The following is a 21,551-nucleotide window of genomic DNA, read 5'->3' on the forward strand; positions in this document are numbered from 1 at the left end:
GAGAAACTTCTAAAGTGTTTAAAACAAACTACAGACCAACAACCATTTATTCAGACATCCAGTTCTTGAAAAATCCAAAGTTGCTTTAAAATTGACAGAGCAAATGACAGAGTTTCTACCTTTTGATGGTCCGGCTTAAATCAGCTCCAAATAATCTCTGCAGCTTCTTCCTTACTCTTCTTTAACAAACACCTGTGAATAAATTTGCATGAAGCTTCAACATCAGATAAAAGGAAAGTGAAAGTGCTAATGAAGCACTTTCACGAGACCTTTATTAGCGTCATAAGAGTAACAATAATCAGATGACAGTTTCAGTGATAAATAAAAGCCTTAACAATAGGCAATAGTTAACAACACATTAAGGCTTTAGACCATAGATTATTACAGACTGTTAATTGAGTTTCACTGCCATAAATAGAGAATTTGATTGAAAAAGGAAAAAAATAACAGTAATGTAATGAAGCTGGCAAGAGCAAGTCTCAGTAACTTAATTAACCAGGTTTGCTGTATTAAAACACATGCAGTTTACGATAAGAATTATAAATGAGATGAACTACCTTAGTCAAAATATAGATTGAATTTTTGATTGCCGGGGGCATTTAAAGTCCCAAATAAATATTCAAAGAAATCAGTGAAGTCAAAACAAGAAAACAAAGTAGTATAATTAAAATTCGTTTGAAACAATACTGCCAGGCAAGCATAAAATTAGGGTCTTTCCCTTGTTCGAAGACTTAATGTCTAGTGTCAGGAAAATAACACCTAGCCAAGTAAACTGCCTCTTATAAGCCCTCCCGCTTATATGACACCCCGTTTATAGGTCCATCTTCCTTTATATACAGTACTGATTTTGCGATGGAGATATTTTCACTTAAATGATAGTTTTTACGTCCCCCAGTTTCATGGTCTTTGATTCATTCCTAATTGTATTGAAAATGCGTGCATTTAATTGTCTTTGTTAAGTATGTGGTAACATAGTTTTGTTACTAACCTGCTCTATTAGCAGTTATCTTATTTAGTAGGATATTTATTAGACCGGCGCAGGGGCCGGCGCAATGTGTTTGGAAAATTACACGTGTGTGCCTCCAGTATAGCCTACGATTATTTACGAGACTTTCTTTAATTTCTTGTCCTATTTTAAGTATTTTTAGTGACATTTCCAGCTTGTAAGTCACCAGTAAATTGTTAAATGCTGTATTTTTAGTTTCAGTCCAAGAGGCATTGCATATTCAGTAATAACTGTATATACGTATGTGTCTTTTATCCATTCATGAAAGACTTGACCACACACAGGAAATATTTAGAAACTCACACAACAGCGCTAGCTAAACGAGAATTAGATTTGTGTCCATTTGTGCGAACTTATGAACACAGTAATTAAAAATAACAATTAAAAACCTGTAGATCTCTGGCAGATATTGTCCCCCACCCCTCCCCCTCTCCATCGCTCTGGAAAATTATTCCAGTTTTGGTTTATGGTTTGCTTTAAAAATTTTGGCTTAGAAATTCCAATAACCCTTCTTAGGATGAGTAAATTAGATATCTTCTGGAACTCCACAATACCAGTTATCCTGCATATTGCTGGAATGATTTTGTGTGTGAAAGCCTTGTTTTGATGGTGGAACCAAGAATGCAACTGGCGGAGCCACAGGGGAATTTTCCAAAAAATTTTCAACTTTACTACACCCTTTTCTATCAGCATCTTTACCTCTCTCTTTGGAGGCTCTGCTGCTGATATAAAAACACTGATGCACAAAATCCTATCAGCTAAGCAGCAGCTACATTTTGAAATCTCAGCGTAAAACCTTCCACGCCACGCCCGGCCAGCGGCCGTCACAAAGGACCTCACAAAGCTGCATTTTAATGTTTTGACTCTTTTCAAAAACTCGGAATTCGGAATTTTTGAGAGAAGACTACGAATGAGTGAGGTCTGGGAAAGCTGTGGTGCTTCATTCAGGGAAAATGTGGTACTGTAGTTTCTTCCTTGAGTTTTCAGAAGATACCAAACATGTCATGTTTTTGCTCACATAGGACGGACTTTCTGCGAATGACCGTTCTTGGTCAAATGACGTCGATTTGCTCGACCTGGCAACCCAGCATTTTTAACCTAGTGAGTAATATTTTATATATTTCTGTATTAACTAATGAACAAAGGGTAATAATGAAGATGTTGTTGTTGACCTATTACAAAGGTAAGATTTTGGCTCGGAAAGAACTGAACAGTTTTCCAAACAGCATTTCAAAACAATCAGCTTATATAAGTTTACATCTTGGAGACAGAGAGAAGAAGCGTATCGTTTTTGTTTTGCTGAATTTTAGCTTATATCTGAATACCTGGGCTAAACGCATAACAGTGTCTTGTATATTGCGCCAGGTGAACTGTTAGCATTATACTTACCGACTTTATGAAGGCCCGAAAGGAAGCGAGGCAGAGTGCAGTGAACAGTGTAGAAGTTTGAAGGCAGAGCTTAGCGCAAACACAAGGAAAATTAGTCGGTCAGTACAAAATGCAGATAGCAGACTGCAGAACGGGTACAAAATGCACACTAGGGGCGCTTACCATTCGACCAAAAATTCCGATATTTTCGAAACGGGGTCAAATGGTACGGAAATTTCCCAGGAAAAGTTCCAGAAAATCCGGAAATTGTTGAATTTCCGAAAAACGAACCATTCAACCGAAAATTCAGGAAATTCCGGGATGAAAATCAAATGGAACGGAAATTTCCAGGAAAATTTTTTCGAAAATTTGGGTATACCTCAAGAGGTTGGCCTTTTTTTTGGAAATTATGTAAATTCGCAATTTTCTCTTCAGCGCTAGTTCTTTTGGCCGCGATCACCACGATCATCCCAGACAAAGATGACGGCGACGTGTATTCGAAAATGGATTAATATTTTACTTGCCACTTGTCGGTCGATAAATACTAACTTAAATTCGTCAAGAAAGCGTTTGATTCCAACAAAAATAAAGCCCCCGTGTGTACTTGTTTGTTTTGTATAGGTTGGCTAAGAAATGTACGAAGACTTATAACTCGTGCAGAACCATCGTACAACTCATTAAATCCTTCGTTTTGCGACGTTTTCGCTGCGTTGTGGTTTGTATAAGGTCCCTGCCGTCATGGGCTATAAAAGGTCACTGTGTCGACGTATCAGTGCTCTGCATGCTTCTATATTTGCTATTTAAACCTCGAGGTCATTGAAAATTTGAAGCGAACAAAAATGCGAGGGCGCTTTCCACTCTGGCGCAGCCACCAGAAAAGTCTGTTCCATTCGCCCTAGACAATTTCCGGAAATTCATACCGGAATTTTTGGTCGGATTGAAAGCTCCCCACGTACAAAATGCTTGCCTAGTTCCTAGGCCTCAATATTTCGCCGCGGTCAAACATTTCAGGTCACGTGGTCCGGGGCGAAACGCGACAACAACCCGAAAATTGAGACAATCTTCGCTTTTGTTTTAATGTTAACTGGTCAACTTAAATGGCTCATTTGGATCCAAACGGACATTATCGAGTCAGAAGCATTGCCGCTTCAAACCACAGGCAACTACTGATTACTCAAAATATTTAAGTTTTTTATTACGTCATGTAACCGTAGTGCTTGATCAAAGAAAGCAAAAATATACCAAATTTCTTAAATTTCGGGTTCAAGAGTAAGCTACAGAAGCTTTCTAAGTTAATTATTTCACAAACGTTTGACCACTATGCGATAAAGAAGAATTCGCTCGCAGCGCTGCTTGTAACCAACAAGTTTTACGGTAGGTCACCTTGCGAAATTAAACTCAACCTTGCATGTAATTTCTATACGTCATCTATGCACGAGCCACTTAATCAAAGACTTATTTGCTAAACAACGACGTACTACAGCAACCTTTCCTAGAATTCTCTTTAACATACATGCAAGGAGATGAAAAAAGTCGTCCTGGCCTTGGAATCCCAAGGCAGCGACACAATTATTTTTTCATCATGACAAGCGTTACTAGAACTGAACTCTGTGTGAAACAAACAGTTATTTCGACAGATTTGCAATGTCAAATTCGTACAGGAACGAAATATTCTTTCATTTTTCGGTTTAAAAGAGTCGGAACTATTAAAACATTCTGCAGTTGAACAGAATTTACAGGTCACAACCTGTTGGCATTCGAAACTTGACAAAATTGGTGGCTTAGGCTTCCAGTTGAGGTGCATGTCAAATAAAAAAGTTAGTATGACAAGCATAATAATAGTTCTAACCATAAGTTCTAAAGAAGTTGCTCTTTTGTACCAAACTGCAGCAAACTTGCTAAAAGATATAGTTTCCCATTCCTACGAGTTGCAATAATCACTAAAGCATCTTCTCCGACTGAGTTATTTGGTGAGAATGATTGAAGTTGTCCGGATAGCAAAGTCGATCGAGTAAATGAGCCCCTTCGATTTCCTGCTATTTACCGGTATATCATATTTTGATTAATATTACCTTAATTATGATTTTGTCCTGTTAAACCGCAAAGTCATCAAGTGATGTAGTGGGTACAAACAAAGTACATGTATATGGTCACACGGGCAGATTTAGGGTGGTGGTTTGGGTGGCTAGCCATCCCCCCCCCCCTTTTGGTGATGCAGAAATGAAAATAAATAAATAAATAAATAAAGATTGAATATTTGAAATAAAAGCAAAGACTCTGGACAGGTCCTCATCATAATTTCTAGTTTGTGGTCTTGCTAGTATTTCTGGTCTAACAGTTTTAAATTAGGTTTCAGTTCTCAAATTGCAACATTTTGGGGGCATGTTCCACTGATTATGCAACCCAAACTACTAGCTAACCCTCCCCCCTTGAAAAATCCTGGATCCACCCCTGTCATAGGTTATGATCACGATTATTATAAAAATATGGAACTGTTTGTACTTAATAAAAATGTGAAATAATTTTTCTTTCTGCAGTTGAAGCTGTCTGACTCTAGTTTCTGTGAAATGCCGAAGAGAAAGTCCCTTGTCGGCACTCCATATTGGATGGCAGCTGAAGTTATATCAAGAAAACCTTAAGGGACCGAGGTAATTAAGTAAAACAACCAAAAAATAAAACAGGATTATCAATCTGACCTGCATGTCCCATAGCCCGGGAAGTAAGTGGATTTTTCAGTTGCGAGCGCTGCTGGATTCTGTCTTTTGTTTGCCTGAAAGGCAACTGAAGTTGTTTCAAAGGGGGATTGTTTGAGAAAATTCAAATTACAGATGCGCTGTAATGTGTAATTTTAAATTTATCATGCTAGCACAAACCTTTTTACAGGGCTAGTAATCTAATGACTTTTGAGCCAGGACATCATAACTTGGAAGTGACTCACTTCTCAGACATTAGTTTTCTTTGCATGCTGGTACCCTGTTAACATACAAACTTGTACTTCTTGGTAGAGAAATGCACATTAATTTAAAATATATAGCCTTGACTGAGACCACAATGCAATTATCCCAGCCAGGACAATTGGACTGAAACACTTATACTATGCCAACAAGCGTCACAAGTATTTTCAATAAGCGGAAATACTTACTATACGTGTGTATTCATCTATTTGAGCTAACTAGTAAATTTCTATAATTATAGTTTTCATTCTACATGTTTATTCAGTATTCCTTGTCTATTAGTAGTCAACTGGATCATGAAGTTCTTCGTGGCTAACAGTACTTTTATGTTATGCTCAAGCTTGCAATCGATCTAAATATTAAAACAGCCAAAGTGTTTTATTTCAATGTGTAAGTTTTAAGTTTTCGCCTGTATGGAGGTATATCTATGACAAAATTCAGAACCCAGTAATTGATATCACATTATCCAAATTGTACATGCATCAATCAAAAGCTGAATGGCAACTAGCCTATTCTACAAATAGTCATCACGCAAACAGGCATCACGCCAAAAGGCATCACGCTAAAAGGCATCACGCTAAAAGGCATCACGCTAAAGGGCATCAAGCTGAAAGGCATCACGCTAAAAGGCATCACGCTAAAAGGCATCACGCTAAAAGGCATCAAGCTGAAAGGCATCACGATAAAAGGCATCACGCTAAAGGGCATCAAGCTGAAAGGCATCACGCCTAAAGGCATCATACGAAAAGGCATCATACAAGAAGACATCACGCTAAAAGGCATCACGCTAAGAGGCATCACCCTAAAAGGCATGACGCGAAAAGGCATCACGCAAATAGGCATCACGCAAAAAGGTATCACGGGAAAGGTATTACACTTAATAAAAGGTATCACGCAAAAAAGCATAACGCTTCTGCTTGTGTCTCTACACGTAATCTCCCTCTCGCACCGTAATAAAGGACAAGTGTAGCTGCGGTAGTGAATTCATGTTTAGGAGGTTCTTGTACTATCGCCAGGTCATACTAAGAACGCCCAACACTTGTTCGCCATCTTGAAAAATACTCGCCGATCTCACCGATCGGAAAGAAATGCAATCGTTTTCGATTCCATTGTTCACTTGCTGTATTAACTCTCTCAAGGCACGCCTCCTGTACTGAATTAAGACCTCGCGAGGGGGCAAAGACGGAATGTATCGCTCAAAAACTATTTGAGAAGGCTGTTATCTTACAAGACACGAGTAAGAAGAGTAAGCCCCGGATTCCATCTAATTTTTGTAACGATGCCTTTCTGGGTGATCTCTTTTCGTTTGATGCCTTTTCGCGCGATACGCTTCAGTGTGATGCCTTTTCGCATGATCTCTTTAAGCGTGATGCCTTTTCGCGTGATGCCCTTCAGCGTGATGCCTTTTCGCGTGATGCCTTTAAGCTTGATGCCTTTTAGCGTGATGCATTTTAGTGTGATGCTTGTTTGCGTAACGAAACGTAAACAAGCTAAGACACGCGAATCTTGCCTTTTCTCACACAATATCGCCCATCAGTGCCTAATTTAAAGCAAATACTTATGCAGAATTGGCATTTAATTCAACAACAACCATTGCTAAAAGAATATTCAGAGATCCCCCTATTGTCTCGTACAAAAGGGGCAGATCCCTAAAGGATATACTCGTTAGAGCACAGCTATAACCGGCTATTACACGTGGATGGGAGTTGTGCAGGTCTGCCACCCCATTGTTATAACCATCACAAATGATTAAGGTTAACAGGAAGAGGTTGTCCCTGCAATCCTGGATTTTATAAAATACTTAAAAATTCGAGCACGCAAAAATGACATCACAATGCTTAGATTGAAACCGGACCTGACTTTCTGTGCATACCCGGCCGGTATCAACAGAACCTGATATGAAAACAAAACTAGCACGCTCAAGATTTATGTCATTCTATTCTCGTGAGCTCACGTAAACTGACTTTTTCCTGTCTTCTTTATTAAAGAGGATAATAGTTGACTATAACCATGATGACATTGTGGAATAAGTTTCCCGCTCCTCGCCAGTCTCTCCACATCTGTTCATCAAGGAAACCTTGGATATCCAGACTTCTAATCCCCTTTTCTCGTTTTACGTGATACTTAATCCGTGCCCAAGCAGAATCTGCCTCTTTGGTGTGGATCCCCGTTGCAGGATCCACAAAGTTATTCCGGTGGACAACTATCCTATGTACAGCTACGTTTGCAACGTAACGATCCAGGTTCCGATAGACGCCCCAGTCATCTGTGTGGATATCTGAGCCAGGGAGGAGTACCCTTTGTAAGATCCGGCAGAGGGTTGCCCTATCTCGACGCTGCGCCACTTGATAATATCCTCTGAACGGGGAGTGTTCTGTGGATATTACACCGAATTGAATACCCATTGTCCGTTCCTTGCTCTACGCCCTCTTTGATACTGAAAGAAAGATGAAAGATGAAATACGTTCTATTCATACTAAAGTAAAGTTAGGGTAAAATAATCATCTTTTTTATTGTCACTTTACCTGAACTGCCTTAAGTTCATTGAAAGTAAATTGTATAAGCGCATCCCTCGCAGTCATACATACAGAATCATAGAAGACCTACTTGTGCTTGAATTAACTTCCATCGCTTTTAACGACGTACACTCTGCCGCCAAACGGGACAATAGGTCGGTCGTGCAGATCTCTGCCACAATAGTATCTGATCACAGCATACACATTCCCAACAGTGTTCTTTGTCAAACTGAGCATTCTAGCAGCAGTTGGACGTAGTTCACGTTCGCTCCAAAGGTAAATTAAAAGGACAAGTTTTCCAAGAGGAAGCCTGGGAAACACACTGAAAAAGCTTCCTGTTCGGAGGGATTTTTTGCGGCGGCACCCAGTACACCTCCTGTTTGTTAAAAAAAATAGATATAATTTTCGTTAGATCGCCGCATTATAGTTTTTTGCGTTATTTCTTATGAAAAAAAAATGAACATTTTATTTCGCTCTTATCGAAACAATTGCATGCGAAGGCGGCAAAATCGGTTTTCGTAAATGATTATTTTTGAGACGGTGAAGCAAGAGAGCAGGTGAGTATCGTGACCTTTTCCCGCTTTTTTCAACTGCTATTTTTTACATCTTGGAAAACTATCACAAAGAATTAAGGTTAACTGAAAGAGGTGAACACGATAGTATGCAGAAGTTGCAATGGGTGAGGGTTTTGTCATTTCACGTTTTACCGCGAAGTGTTCAAAAAAATCGAACAAGAAAAAGATTGCACAATCCCAACTTCCCGGGTTGTATACGAGATATGAATTTCAATCAAACAGCCGTACTTTAATGACCAAAAAGGTCGATAAAATGAACAAGATTTACTGAGCTATAAAATTGGTTCACAAAGTCCTGCAAACTTTTGGAACCTAACGTGATTATTTCCAGTAAGAGCGCTTTTAAAGACTAGATGTCAATTTTATTTTATTTTCTCGATTGGCGTCGTTGGTAAATTAACCAAGGCAAGCAAACACAGCTGGAAAATCACGAAAAATGATGGTGCTCAATGGATTATGAATGAATTCAAGTTTTCATTCTGAAGTATCAGTAGATAACATAGTATAACGAAAACACAGATAAGAAACCTAGCCTTACGTAGCCCTTTTAATACACTGAAATATTCCACGATTATGTTATAGATAATTCAATAATTTACACTACAATGCACCAAGAAACAAGTTAATTTGTCTGTCAAATACATTCTAGCTTCAATTTTTATTCCTTAACAATAGTTTTCTTATCGACAAGGAAAGAACACCAAAAAGTGTAAGAAGCATGGCATTAATAAAACTGATAAAGAATTATTGTGGTGTGTCAATGTCTATTTAACTGGCTGGTATACCGTCACTTAATGATGGATTTGCTCATTGCGTCATAGGGCGACTTCATTCATTATAGGTATTGATGAGATCAAAACGCCGATTTAAGAATAAAATTACATAAGGCTATTTTGGAGTCATGAATTACATAAGGCCATTTTGATAATTTTATATAGTTATTTTTATATAAGGTCATCTGCCCACATGCTGATATTGATCCGCCGAGGATCAATAAACTAAGACCCCGAAATCTAAGACCTAAGATCTAAGACCCGGAAACAAAGACCCCTCCCCCCCCCCCCCCCCAAAAAAAATAAAAAACAGGAGCCATAATCGGGGACGGAGACCGTAAGTCTCGGGATTCGCGCGCACCTATGATATGGGACAATTTTTCTATTTTTAGAACAAATTGCTCCATCCTGACGTCATATATCCGCGCGTATTCACGCACATGTCAGGGGCTCTCGCGTGGATGTTGTCACGTTGCGTGATCAAATGGTGAGAGTTAGAGATTCTCTTGCGTATTTTTCACAGCGATGGCAGGGAATACGAACCAGGGCGCTTATATGTAGTTTAATGCTCTGAGCTAACGGAAAAGGTGGGTTTTTCAGGGTCGAAAACAACACTTCAATCTCGCGCTGGGAATGAATAATAAGATCTGCTCACGCTAGTTGTAAGCTCACGCGTATGCTTAAGAATATAGCAAGAAAACTCTCTACTCTGGTATCGAGTTAATTTGTGAGTTTCTCAGACAATGTTTAATCATAACCAAAACCTGTTTTGACGGTTTCTTATTGTCTCTGCTTGTTTGGTGAGTTTGCAAAGGTTTTTGAAAGGAAAGTCTGACGCGTACAATTAGCTCATTTGCATAGTGCAGCTCGTGCACTTTCAAGTCCGAGTCGGTATTTTCAATTGTCAACAAATCTTGACAATCTTTTGTTTTGAGATGCTGCAACAAATTTCACGAATGCAAAAAAGGCTACTAACATCATGTGTGTTTCTTCAACATAAGCATAGTGAAGTTTTACACTGCGAAAATGAAAATAGACAAGGAGTTTTTATAACTCGATCAACAAAATCGAAATCGTTATTCCAAGTTGATTAAAGAAAGCGTCATCGTAACTTTGCTGATTGTTTCTGCTTTATTCACATATTTTCAGCTTAGCTTTAAATATGTTCTCAAACATTTATCAATCTTAAACATATTTAAAAACTATAGAGCTATTGTTTGAGTTCGATGTACGCTTTCACACGAAAGTGCGACGGAAGTACAATTTGTCATGTTTACTGACTGTACAAAACACGCATCGGCGGGCGCTCTCATTCATCGACAACAGAGAATTTACTGGATTTTTACACAAATAAAACTGAGCAGTATCTACGGACGTAAAGTTATTAAGCCTCGATGAAACATCAAGCGTTGCTTACAATTCAAGCGAGATTCAAACTAGCAATTATTTTGTTTTACTTTCGGTCGCGATAGACTGACAAATTCCTCGCAAGCGTGTGGCAAGAGGAGCTATTAAACTATGAAGTCCTGAAGCTCTGCTATATCTAAATATATCCAGCTAGTTTTTTGCTGTGTAATGGAAAAGCTGTCAATCTTCAACATATGTGAAATTTAAAGTGGAGTAATGTACAGCTCATGTAAAAGAAGCATCAGTCGGAACACAACTTGGTCAGCGATATATATAAGCTTACAGCGGAACATACCTAAATTCGACACTGTCTTACTTCACTCAAACTGGAGCAGCTTACGACGAAAATACTTAAGCAAAACACCAACAGACGTAAACGCGTTGAGTTGTGGGGCAAAAACATGAAACATTTCGGGAATTTCGGACGCCATTTCCCCCGCGCGACATCCGCAAAAATCCTCGCAGCATGCACGCGCGTGTGCCGCAGGTGATGGCGCAATTTGTTCTAAAAATAGAATTATTGTCCCATATCATGGGGACAACCCCAATACTTGAATGGCGCGCGCTTACGGTCTCCGTCCCCGATCATGGCTCCTGTAAAAAATAAAAAATCAAATCAAATCAAATATAATGCAATGAAATAAATAAAATAAAATAAAATAAGATAAATTACAATAAAATGCAATAAAATAAAATAAAATAAAATAAAATAAAATAAACCATGACCGGAAAACGAAGTTCCCTTTATTTTCTTTATTTAACATAATCTTGTATGGCTTCTCGCCGGAAATGTCCCGCTCCGGTTTTAATCTTTCTAATAACGGCAAAGTATGCAATCAAACGGTTGTAACCTGAAAACAAAGACCCACTCTGTTTTCTTTATCTTTGCCCGTGTTTTAGTTTTTGTAAAAATGAAAAAAAGTACTGTTTTTGAAGCTCTTTTGAAGTTTTTACTGAAGAAATTGCTGCTGGTATAAATTATGTTTGAGTTTGTTAAATTCCACATAAATGAATAAGGCTCAGCAATTAAAATGAAAACTTAGCGGTGCTCTAAAATTAAAACCCAGAAAATGCTAGAACAAGGACGTTTGATCTTACCGGTATTACGTATTTACCAGGATTCAGACGATCTAAAACAGGCCATAATCGAGGACATGATCGATCAAGCTTTACTTTGATCTCCGCCATGCTAGCTACGATGTCTTTTCCTCCAGTTTTTATTTCACACTGGTTCAGCTGGGAAACGTTCCATTATAGTACCACACTCATCTAGTCAAAGATGAAGGCCGTCAGAGAATCAACATCAAAACAAGCATCCAACAGTTTTCACGCGGTTCTCACTGGAATTAGTTTGATGGGAAGAAATGAGCGCAATTAAGGGAATACATATAAAACCGGTGTTTGATGGGTGATGCTTCACTGGTATTAGAAAGAATAAAACCGAAGCTGGATATTTCTGGCTTAAATAAAGAAAATAAAGGGGTTTATTTTTTTCTCAAGCATCTGAGCGGACCGGAATCCTAAATCCTCGAATTCGATTGGCTAATCATACGCACGTGACCGGTCCAGCTTTTTACGATACGGCCCACGGGCAGGATTTTTTCCCCCGCTGCCTAAATTTCGCTCCTAAAAGTTAGCGGTAATCGTCAATCTTTTGCCTTTTTTACACATCCATCGACGATTAGTCAACGCAAGTTTATCTCTGTTCACTTTAAAATGCAAGGAAAGTCACTGTAAGTAAATTCAATTGAGTGTTTTGAGGTTGCTAGAGTTTGGTTAATTGTTTGTAGCTTGGCGCTATAATGGCGCGTAATCCTGTGTTTCTCTCGCCCCCAGGGGGGTACACCCATAAATTTCGGATAGGTGTGTGCCACGAAGGGTCGTAAACCCTGATCCTATTTAAGGATGAATCAAACGAAAATTGATACCCTTTCAAGGCCCAAACCCGAAAAATGACACCCCATGCAAGGGAAGAACAAAAACTCAAAATAGCTTGAACGGGTCAACTTTATTTCGTTTCTGGGTGTTTACGCACTGCTATTTTAACTGATACAATTTAGGCACCCTATGTAAGGATCACACAGGGACACTATGCCAACATGGGCGAAAATGATACCCTATTTAAAGATCGAGGACCTCAAAAAACCATACCCTATCCCGCGGCACATACCTATATAGCCCATATAGGGGAGTACCCCCCCCCCCCGGGCTCTCGCCGTAAAATTCAAGTCAATTTCAGTCGAGTTTATCACTCTGATCGTTGCTGTATTTAGAAGAATTTCTGTGGAATACACTTAACGAATTTACTCGCTTTCTGCTATTCAATTTACGGTAGAAAAGTGACGAAGTGATTTTAAAAGCAACGACAGACAGAAAATTGTTTTTGTAGTCAAACTTCAACTTCGCACGAAATTTCACACGGCAAAAACAATTTTGGAGAGCTTAACTGGTGAAATAAATGCAACTAACACAAAGTAGTTCAAAAAAAATCGGTTTTTTAATACATCTTTCTTTGTCCACTATCTGAGTTACTCGCTCGTTGCCCAGATTTCTTACAAATCGTAGACGGCGCGCAAGCCGATTCAATGACAGGAGTTGCGTAAACAAACCCATTTGTAATCTGTAAAACCAATTTACTGCAGGAAAAAAAAAAAAATGTTATTTGCCGGCTTACGGTCGGACCTCCCAGCCGGCAAATAACATATACATTCGTTTTCGGATCTTCTTTTTTCGGTCTTCGGTCTCAGGTCTAGCTTTCGGTGCTCTTAGCTTTCCGGCTACAACCGGTGCCTGACGCAGGTCACCGGCTTCTTCAAGCATTTGCACTGAGTTTTTTTTTTGCCATAAAGGTTATCAAAATTATGCACAGTTTTGTTTCACCAATGTGATCATGACCTGATCTTTCTGGGGAAATAAATGAACAGGTGAAAAAGTCCAGACTATGCTGTGTTTTACAGAGTTGCCACCAACAAAAAAAACTTGTGCGTGCTAGATATGCTCCAGGATGCACACAGTTTTTCCAAAATTTTTTGGGACCAGCAACCCACCCCCGGCCCCATGCAGGAGAAGGTAACCAACTCAGCACTCTTCCACACCGGGCTGCCTTGATCGTGAGCAAGTAGTGGTCTGCTTACTTTAGGATTTTCCCCTGGTATGTTATTTCAATTTGAAAACCCTGAATTTACATGTTATAAATTATAGCTAATATTTGCTATCAGTATATTAACTTTCTTTTAGATGTCTTCCCTTGTGACAGGCTGATATCTGGTCCCCAGGGATCATGATTCTTGAGATGATTGATGGAGAGCCACCTTATTTAAGGAGCTTCCATTACAAGCCATGAGAAAACTGAGAGACTTGGATCCACCAATCACACAGAAGAAGGTGAGGTGAGTGTTCAATTGCATCTAGGTGATGTCAAAAATAACTCGCAATGATAATTAAACGAATTTAGCAAGGAAAACGTAAATTGCTGTTTTACAGTTGTTAATGATCACTCACTCAAAGACATTTCACGAGTTGGTACTTTATGGAGCAAACTGCTAATTCCCTCTATGAGACAAGCCTGCATGGAAACATGGTAGCTGTACTCATCAATACAAATATCCAGTACAAGATGATGAATAATATAACCACAATTCCCTACAAGTGCATCTCATACAAGGAATTGAGAATTGTTGCACTTTACCGGCTGAGATGGCCTGAGAAAGAGGGAATCAGCCAGCCAGCGATTGTCTCGTTTGAGATAATCTAAACTGCATATGGCAAATGATAGAAATTTCCAAGAACCTCCCCATTTTAATTTATTATTGGATAAACTTAATATCTTAAGTTTGCAAAGTTTTGAAAGAATCAACTTCTTGATGAAATCATACGGAAGCACCTGTGGCAACCTGCGGAACCTCTTCCTTAGGTACTGGGATACTTTGAGAAACTACTAACTCTGCACTTCAAGTATTAATTTGTTTCCTTATCTCTGTTCTTCTATTCTTGTTATACAAATGTCTTCTGGGATGCTGCCATTTTTGCAGAAAACTTTGGAGCGTGACCCAGCGCAAAGAGCTTCTGCTTTTGAACTTCTCAATCATTCCTTCATTCGCAGCACGTCAAATTCTACATCTCTTGTGGACATGATGAAAAGCTCACGACACAGTGTTTGTTAACCTGACAGTATTTTTATTTGGTGGCCTCTGGCGCTAGGAAAAAAACTCTTGTGCCCAGAGCTGTCCTTTGGATTTGGTCTCCAAAATTCAACTAAGAAAACGATAGAGATGAAGACGTTTTTAAGAATTTTAGCCCACATGACACATTTCCCTCCCTGATACTCAACCACTGGATTCAACTTGTTGCTTTTTATCCCTTTCTCCTCCAGCCCTTACAGCAGTGCCATGCAGACTACAAGAACTATCTCTGTTTGTTTTATTACTGAAGGTGCCAATTTTGTGCCTTCAAAAGAAACAAGCTGTGATTTAATTAATTTTAATTTTGAGCAGAAAGTGAGATATAGCCTTTATAAGAGGATTGTTTGCCAACAAAAATTTTCATCATGCAGCTTTGTGGAAATAAGAATTTTGTTCCACCTCCATGTAAAATGAACAGATATGTAAAATGCCTTCAGTGCTAGCTTGGGATTTTTTATTTTGATTTACTACACTTTTTTAATGCCATTTTGACAGAAAAGGAACTCCTTTCATATACCTTTTTTAAAACACTGCATCGCCAAAACTTAACGTCATCTCGTCATTTTCATGTAGTGCTTACAGTAATAAATTAAATGACATAGCCATGATGTGCGTCGGTTCAAAATATTTTATTTAAAGGCCCTTTTAAATACCTAAATGAAAGATTTCCCTACCCTTTCATTTTTTCCTTTCATTGTGTAATCCCTATATATCCTTTTAATTATACCTGAAGCCTGAAAAAGGCACTCCTTTCGGGCGGAAACTCTCCATATTGGTCATTGTTCTTTTATAGGAAGTCCCCCCTCCAGGAAGTATACATATATTGACCTGAGAATACTCGTCTCTTGCCAAATGCTTGATTTTTCCCACTCAATATAAGATTTCTCAGATTTGAGCCAAAAATTTCCATACAAGTTGATAACAGTCCTAAAGAGATTCAGTGTGCTAGGCTGACCGTTTCAGTTTGCACAACAATTTTAACTGAAATACAACGCACTGGGCGTGGAATTGAAATCTTAGATAATTTAAATTAGCCACCTACTTTAATTTTACAGACTGTTCATAGGCAATTGCCAAAAGAAGATTACTAAATGTACAACTAATAGCAAGGCCATGTTATCTCCAGAGTCTGCATATCTTCTGGATAAAATCAAAAGAGACCAGAAAATCCTGATCCCGGTTTGTCACTGCATGTGATTGAATTCAGTAGTGGTTTCTGAACAGGCATAAAGACAGTAGACTGCAAGCAGTCTCTTTTGCTTGAATGAATATCTGCAAGGAAAGAACCCAAACAGACATATCGGCGCTACTTGCGGCTTTCCGCTCACTTTGGTTCATTCCTTTGTGATCTCTCCTGTGGGTTTTCAAACAAAAGAGAGACTGCTCGCAGTCTATGAAGAAAGGAACTGCTGTGACTAATGGCAGCTGTTCTTCCGATTTCTCTCTGAGGTCTAGATTCTTGGTGTTAACCAAAAGGATTGTGGCCTCTGGAAGTGAGATTTGTAGCTAGGTAGTGCATACATCAAGCAAACTAACAGCTTAACCCTTATTTTTAATTTTTTTATTTTTTGCAGAAAAAAAATGAGAAATTAACTGTCAATTTTATTTTGAAAAATGGTTTAAAACCTTGAACGGAATGACTGCATGAATGGTTGTGCACTAGGGTCTTATGCACAAACTTGAAAGATACATTTCAGCTAAAACCAGCTCAGCATGATAAACAGTACAATCTGAAAGTACCGCTCAATAGCTTTCAGTGTAATGGTCACACACTAGGGTTTCATTGTTGACCTAGAAGTTAAAACCACTTTATACAGCAAAATAAACAGTACCACATGAAAGTACTACTTAATAGCTTTCATTTCAAAGGTTATACACTTGGGTTTCATGACAAACTCAAAAGTTGCATGGAACCTACTTGTAAAGCGTTAACAAACAAACCACATGAAAGTACTGCTCTGCTTTCATCCATAGACTGAAAATACTACAAATATTAATTGAATCGACAAGTTTTGCTTGTGATATTCAAGGATTAAATGTTTTGCTCGATTTATATTCTTTCCAACAGTCCTTGGAAACCACAACTACAACACAGTCAGCAATTAAATCCAGTGGATTGTGAATCATCGGAGCGTTGTAACAGTTACTCGGCTTTAATGTCACAATCTTCACGTTATACATGCAAACGCAAACAAAACACGCGAGTTGGGCTACGAAAGACAGTTTAATAGGACAACCTATATACTGCCCGGGACGGGCGGGGATGGGTTAAATACAATTGTACGAGTCGCCGATCGCGCGACCTCGAGGAGAATATGATACGCGTAAAGATAGGTGCGGCCGAAATACGATCTAAGAATACAATCCATTAAACCTAATTAACTAATATTAATTTTTACTTAGTGTCACAGTCTTCATATTATACACGCAAACGCAAACAAAACACGCGAGTTAGGCTACGAAAGACAGTTTAATAGGACAACCTATATACTGCCCAAAGAGAAGGTTGGCCCAAACTAATAATATAGTTAATTAAGGCAAGTAAGTAGGACTTGCATACACATAGGGAACATTTGGCGGTTTAGCCAGAGTTTCTGAAATCGAAATGACAGAGTTCAGTGGAGTACGAATGTAACGTTGATAACAGTCCGAGGACCAGCGCCCGATGGTTTTGATGAGATGGTCTGGAATGCCAGCGTTGGCAGCGGAAGTGGGGCACCCAATTCGGAAGCTGTGCCCACCGAAGAGGGTGGGGTCGATTCCCAGCAGGCGAAGACGTGAAGAAGAGAATGATAAGAGACATGGACGGGCTAGGGGGGAGCCGTCTTGTAGTGCGAACAGAGGGGTGGTATTGTAGTCGTGTGAGTTTGGGTTATAATGGCGTATTAGCGTTTGAAGGCAGCAGACAGGGCAGATGTCGCTTTTGCTGTGTCCAGAGAGGAGAGTGTGCGATCTCCGAAACTGATCCGTCTTCGAAGTTTTAAGCCTGAGGGCGATAAACCCGTTACCATCGGGCGAGGTACGAAATTGAATATCGGCAAGAGTAAGGTGCCGATCGGGACGGAAATCTTTTGGGTGTAAGACGGTAAACTCGCCACACCTGAGCAGGAAAAAATGCGCGGTGACCATGGCGGACCACTTTACGTAATCGTCATGAGAGCTGAGGGAAATGAATTGCTTCATGTCGCCGAGCAGTTCGATGGTGATGGCTAGCTTCTGCTTGGCTGTGATCCCGTGTAATCTGTTTATTCCCCGGACAGTCTGACGAAGTTGCAGTGTGTCGTCTAGTGGGATGGGATAGCCGTGGGCAATATGAAGGGCGCGTATGGCAGAGAGATACACGGGTATAGATTGCGGGTGAATTCTGCTCGCTAGCTCGGTGACGAAAAGCATCAGCGTCTGCTCGGAGGCTGGGAACGGAGGAAGGTCCAGCCGGGAACTAAAGGCGAGGTACTGGCGTTGAGGGGCGCTGTAAGTTCGTTGCGTGGAGTCGGCGAGGCCGTGGGTGAAATACTGCTTTGCTTTCACTTGAAGTGTTTCCAGTTGATGACTGGGAGGGTGTAGGATGTTGGTCTGCCTGTGGTACGAGGTGATGAAACCTGTTAAGCTGGAAGCGAGATAAAGCGTCAGCAATACAATTCTGGGAGCCTGGGACGTGCACGACCGAAATCTCAATACAGTTATTCGCACACACGAAGAACATGTAGCGTAGGGGGGCCATTATGTGTGAGCATTTGCTGGAGCCCTTTCGGATGATCGTAACGATTGTTTCATTGTTACAGTGAAACATCAGGCGTTTCCCACACAGAGAGGGGGCCCATGCAGAGAGTGCGGCCGTGATGGCGCACAGTTCTTTGAAGGCAATAGAAAGGCGAACAGGGACCTGGCATGCATTAAACGTACTACGGAACCAGGCACCATTAAAGAACGCGCCAAAGGAGTGTTCGCAGGCGTCAGTGAACAGGTGACAACATAGGTTGGTGGACCAGAAATCATCGTAGAAGAGCGACTTGCCATTCCACTGAGGAAGGAAGGTAGACCACCAACGGATGTCCTGTTTGCTCTGACGGGTGAGACGTATGTGGTGTGACGGAGAGCGGGGCTTGCTGAGAAGATCGACGAGACGACGCATGAAAGTGCGACCCGGGCGACACACATTGCAAATAAAGTCCAGGGTGCCGAGAAGCGATTGAAGCTGGCGTTTGGTGCAATGAGACCGACCCTCCCATGCGGCCAGGAGAGCAAGGGTATCATTTAGACGTGATGCCTCGATCCGTGTCTCTTGACGAACGGAGTCGATTTCTACACCCAGTAGGGTAAGGCAAGTCGACGGGTGCACAAATTTAGAAGGGTTAAGGGTACAGCCGAGGTCAACGCAAGTTTGTGTCGTAATGTCCAGGTTTCGAGCACATGGTGAGGTGGCGGAGTCACATGTGAAAAACTCATCCATATAGTTCCAGACAGGATCCGCCCCTCAGTCGTGCATAATGAAATTGAGGGCGTCAGCATAGCGGAGAAATTGAGAGGGTGCACTGCGAGTGCCGAACGGGAGGAAGAGGTTGACAAAATAGCCGGTTGTCAGTTCACCATTGACGTAGATTGGCCAGGTGGAGCCGAGGAGCTCCCAGTCCACTGGGCGGACCAAGATATGCCGGTAGGCATCCGATAAATCCAGTTTAGCCATCATGGCTCCGTGGCCAGCTTGCTTGAGGAGAGAGATGGCCCGATCGAGAGTGTCATATTGGCAACGGAAACGTTCCGCTGGGATAAAATCGTTAATAGAATGGCCCCGTGGCCACGAGAGGTCGTGGATGACCCGGTATTTCAGAGGATTCGAGCGCTTTTTGGGTACAACGCCCATCGGCGATCCGACAAAGTTGCGAGTTGGAGGAGAAAGGAATGGACCGGCCAAGCGATTGAGGTCGAGTTCCCGGTGTAATTCTTTGATGATGTGTTCGCTGGCGTCCAGCGCAGAGGGGTGATTGCGGTAGGATTGAAATATTGTCGGTCCACTGTAGCCGAGTTCTACCCCGTGCGTGATGTCGTGAAGGAGCGCCTCGACGAAGGCGTTGTCCGGATGGTTGACGAGTGCTGCACTCCACTTGGCTACAGAGAATGGGGACCAGGGTTCAGGCAGATTGTGTGCAATCTGCCAGGGCGTGGTGCCCTCGGCAGGCTTTGCATACGTGTGGCCGTTTGCACTCTGTGCCCAGATTGCAGGCGTGCCATTGGAACAGGTTGCACCCTTCGCGGTTGTCATGGAACCACTTTTCCAGCTTCCATGGTTGGGCAGGACGATAGGTTCCTTGTGGGTTCGAAGGGCCCTTTTTCTGCGCCGACGTCTCCAACGCGGAGGCCGGGAGAAAGGGACATTCCCTGGTCTCGTGATCAAAAGATTTACAACAGAAACATTGCTTGGCGTCCTTTCTTGGGGCAGTGGCGTCAAGTGTGGTCGTGTACAAGGATTGGTCGAGAATATCGAAGCGCTGGCCCCCTTTTCTAGCGGATTCCTGCCGAAAGCGGACATCGTAGGCGTAGACCGCTGACCAGATAAATTTTCGACTCGCTTGGTGAATAACGAAACGATATTTGGTCATTTCGCCGTAGCGGTGAGGATTAACAAGCACAATTACTCGTTCGTATTCCGACCAGGCCGAAAGCCATGTGGAAAAGGAGTCGATTGCACGTTGGGAGCGGGGTTTCTGTAAGGTTAAATTCCCTTCTTGGTCGACTACTACCGCGTCTTCTCCGTGAGCTACATGTTCTTTGTGTGGTTTAAGTAAGTCAATGAAATTGACATACTCACCGCGAAGAATTGACTGTTCCAGCTTGGTCGTCTGATCTGAAATATCTTTGCCGGGGAGCGATGGGTCCTCGGTCATGCTAGATTGTGGCGTCTGACTCGGCTGAATGCAAGCAGTGGCGCCCTGCGGTGTGTTTTTCATTTGCTGTACATCTGTATTAATTCGCTGTTGATCCGTCGTAAGTTTGTCAACTTGTAGGGCTAGATTGCTGATTGCGGCGAGAACTGAGTCCAGGGAAGCAGGCGAAGCTGTGATGTTCGTAACAGCAGACTTGGGATGTTCATTGTCGGCATCGCTGGACTTTGAGCTGTTGTGGTTGTCTTCGGTCGAAGGCGGTCCTGTACAATGTTCCCCAACTGGACCGAATTGATGCTCTTCGTGCTGCGTGTGACAGTCGGGGCATGTTTTAGCACGTTTACTGGTTTTCCCCATCGTGGGAATGCAGCGTATATCGAAGAATATGGAGTAAAATAAAATACAATTGTACGAGTCGCCGATCGCGCGACCTCGAGAAGAATATGATACGCGTAAAGATAGGTGCGGCCGAAATACGATCTAAGAATACAATCCATTAAACCTAATTAACTAATATTAATTTCTACTTAATGGAATTTTCACATTTATATCCTGAAGAATTGTTTCTACATCTACATCTACACTTAATTAGATCAGTAAAAATCGTGGGATGTAACACCAACTGTAGTAGTTTTAATTTGCTGAACAAACCTTTTGGTTTTATTGATGATTAATTACATTGCTTGTAAATAGACATTCCTTGGAAGAGGTCTGTATTTTTATACATAATTAAAACAAGTGGATCATTCAGAATGATTTTGTTTTGTTGTATTATCCCTCAGAGATCAAAACCTCCTGCCTCCCGTACTTTTATCTCTTTAATGTCCTGCCCTTTTCCAACGTTCTCCCATCCCCTGTGAATTAGGAGACTCGAAACACATCCTATTCCAGT

General features: G+C 41.1%; 2 protein-coding genes and 2 pseudogenes across 7 annotated transcripts in view; 1 reads left to right on the plus strand and 3 right to left on the minus strand.

Moving 5' to 3' along the window:
• The window catches only part of LOC110051350 (uncharacterized), a 434,502-nt gene that overhangs the window by 290,919 nt on the left and 122,032 nt on the right, over positions 1-21,551 (plus strand). The gene's annotated exons all lie outside the window — the stretch shown is intronic.
• Positions 1-21,551, minus strand: part of LOC149107124 (uncharacterized) — an 86,931-nt gene that overhangs the window by 43,326 nt on the left and 22,054 nt on the right. The window contains exon 1 of one of the 4 annotated variants that reach the window (XM_089297178.1): positions 120-273. The exons of the other annotated variants lie outside the window; for them this stretch is intronic. The gene's annotated coding sequence lies outside the window, so the exon portion shown is untranslated. Of the gene's footprint in view, positions 1-119; positions 274-21,551 lie in introns of those variants that run through there. 4 annotated transcript variants of the gene reach the window in all.
• Positions 5,213-8,336, minus strand: LOC149107128 (uncharacterized; annotated as a pseudogene).
• LOC149107129 (uncharacterized) lies at positions 18,137-21,016 on the minus strand (annotated as a pseudogene).

Source organism: Orbicella faveolata, unplaced genomic scaffold (assembly GCF_042242905.1).
Source record: "Orbicella faveolata isolate gen_17 unplaced genomic scaffold, um_ofav_v1 contig_27, whole genome shotgun sequence".
Classification (NCBI taxonomy): domain Eukaryota; kingdom Metazoa; phylum Cnidaria; class Anthozoa; order Scleractinia; family Merulinidae; genus Orbicella; species Orbicella faveolata.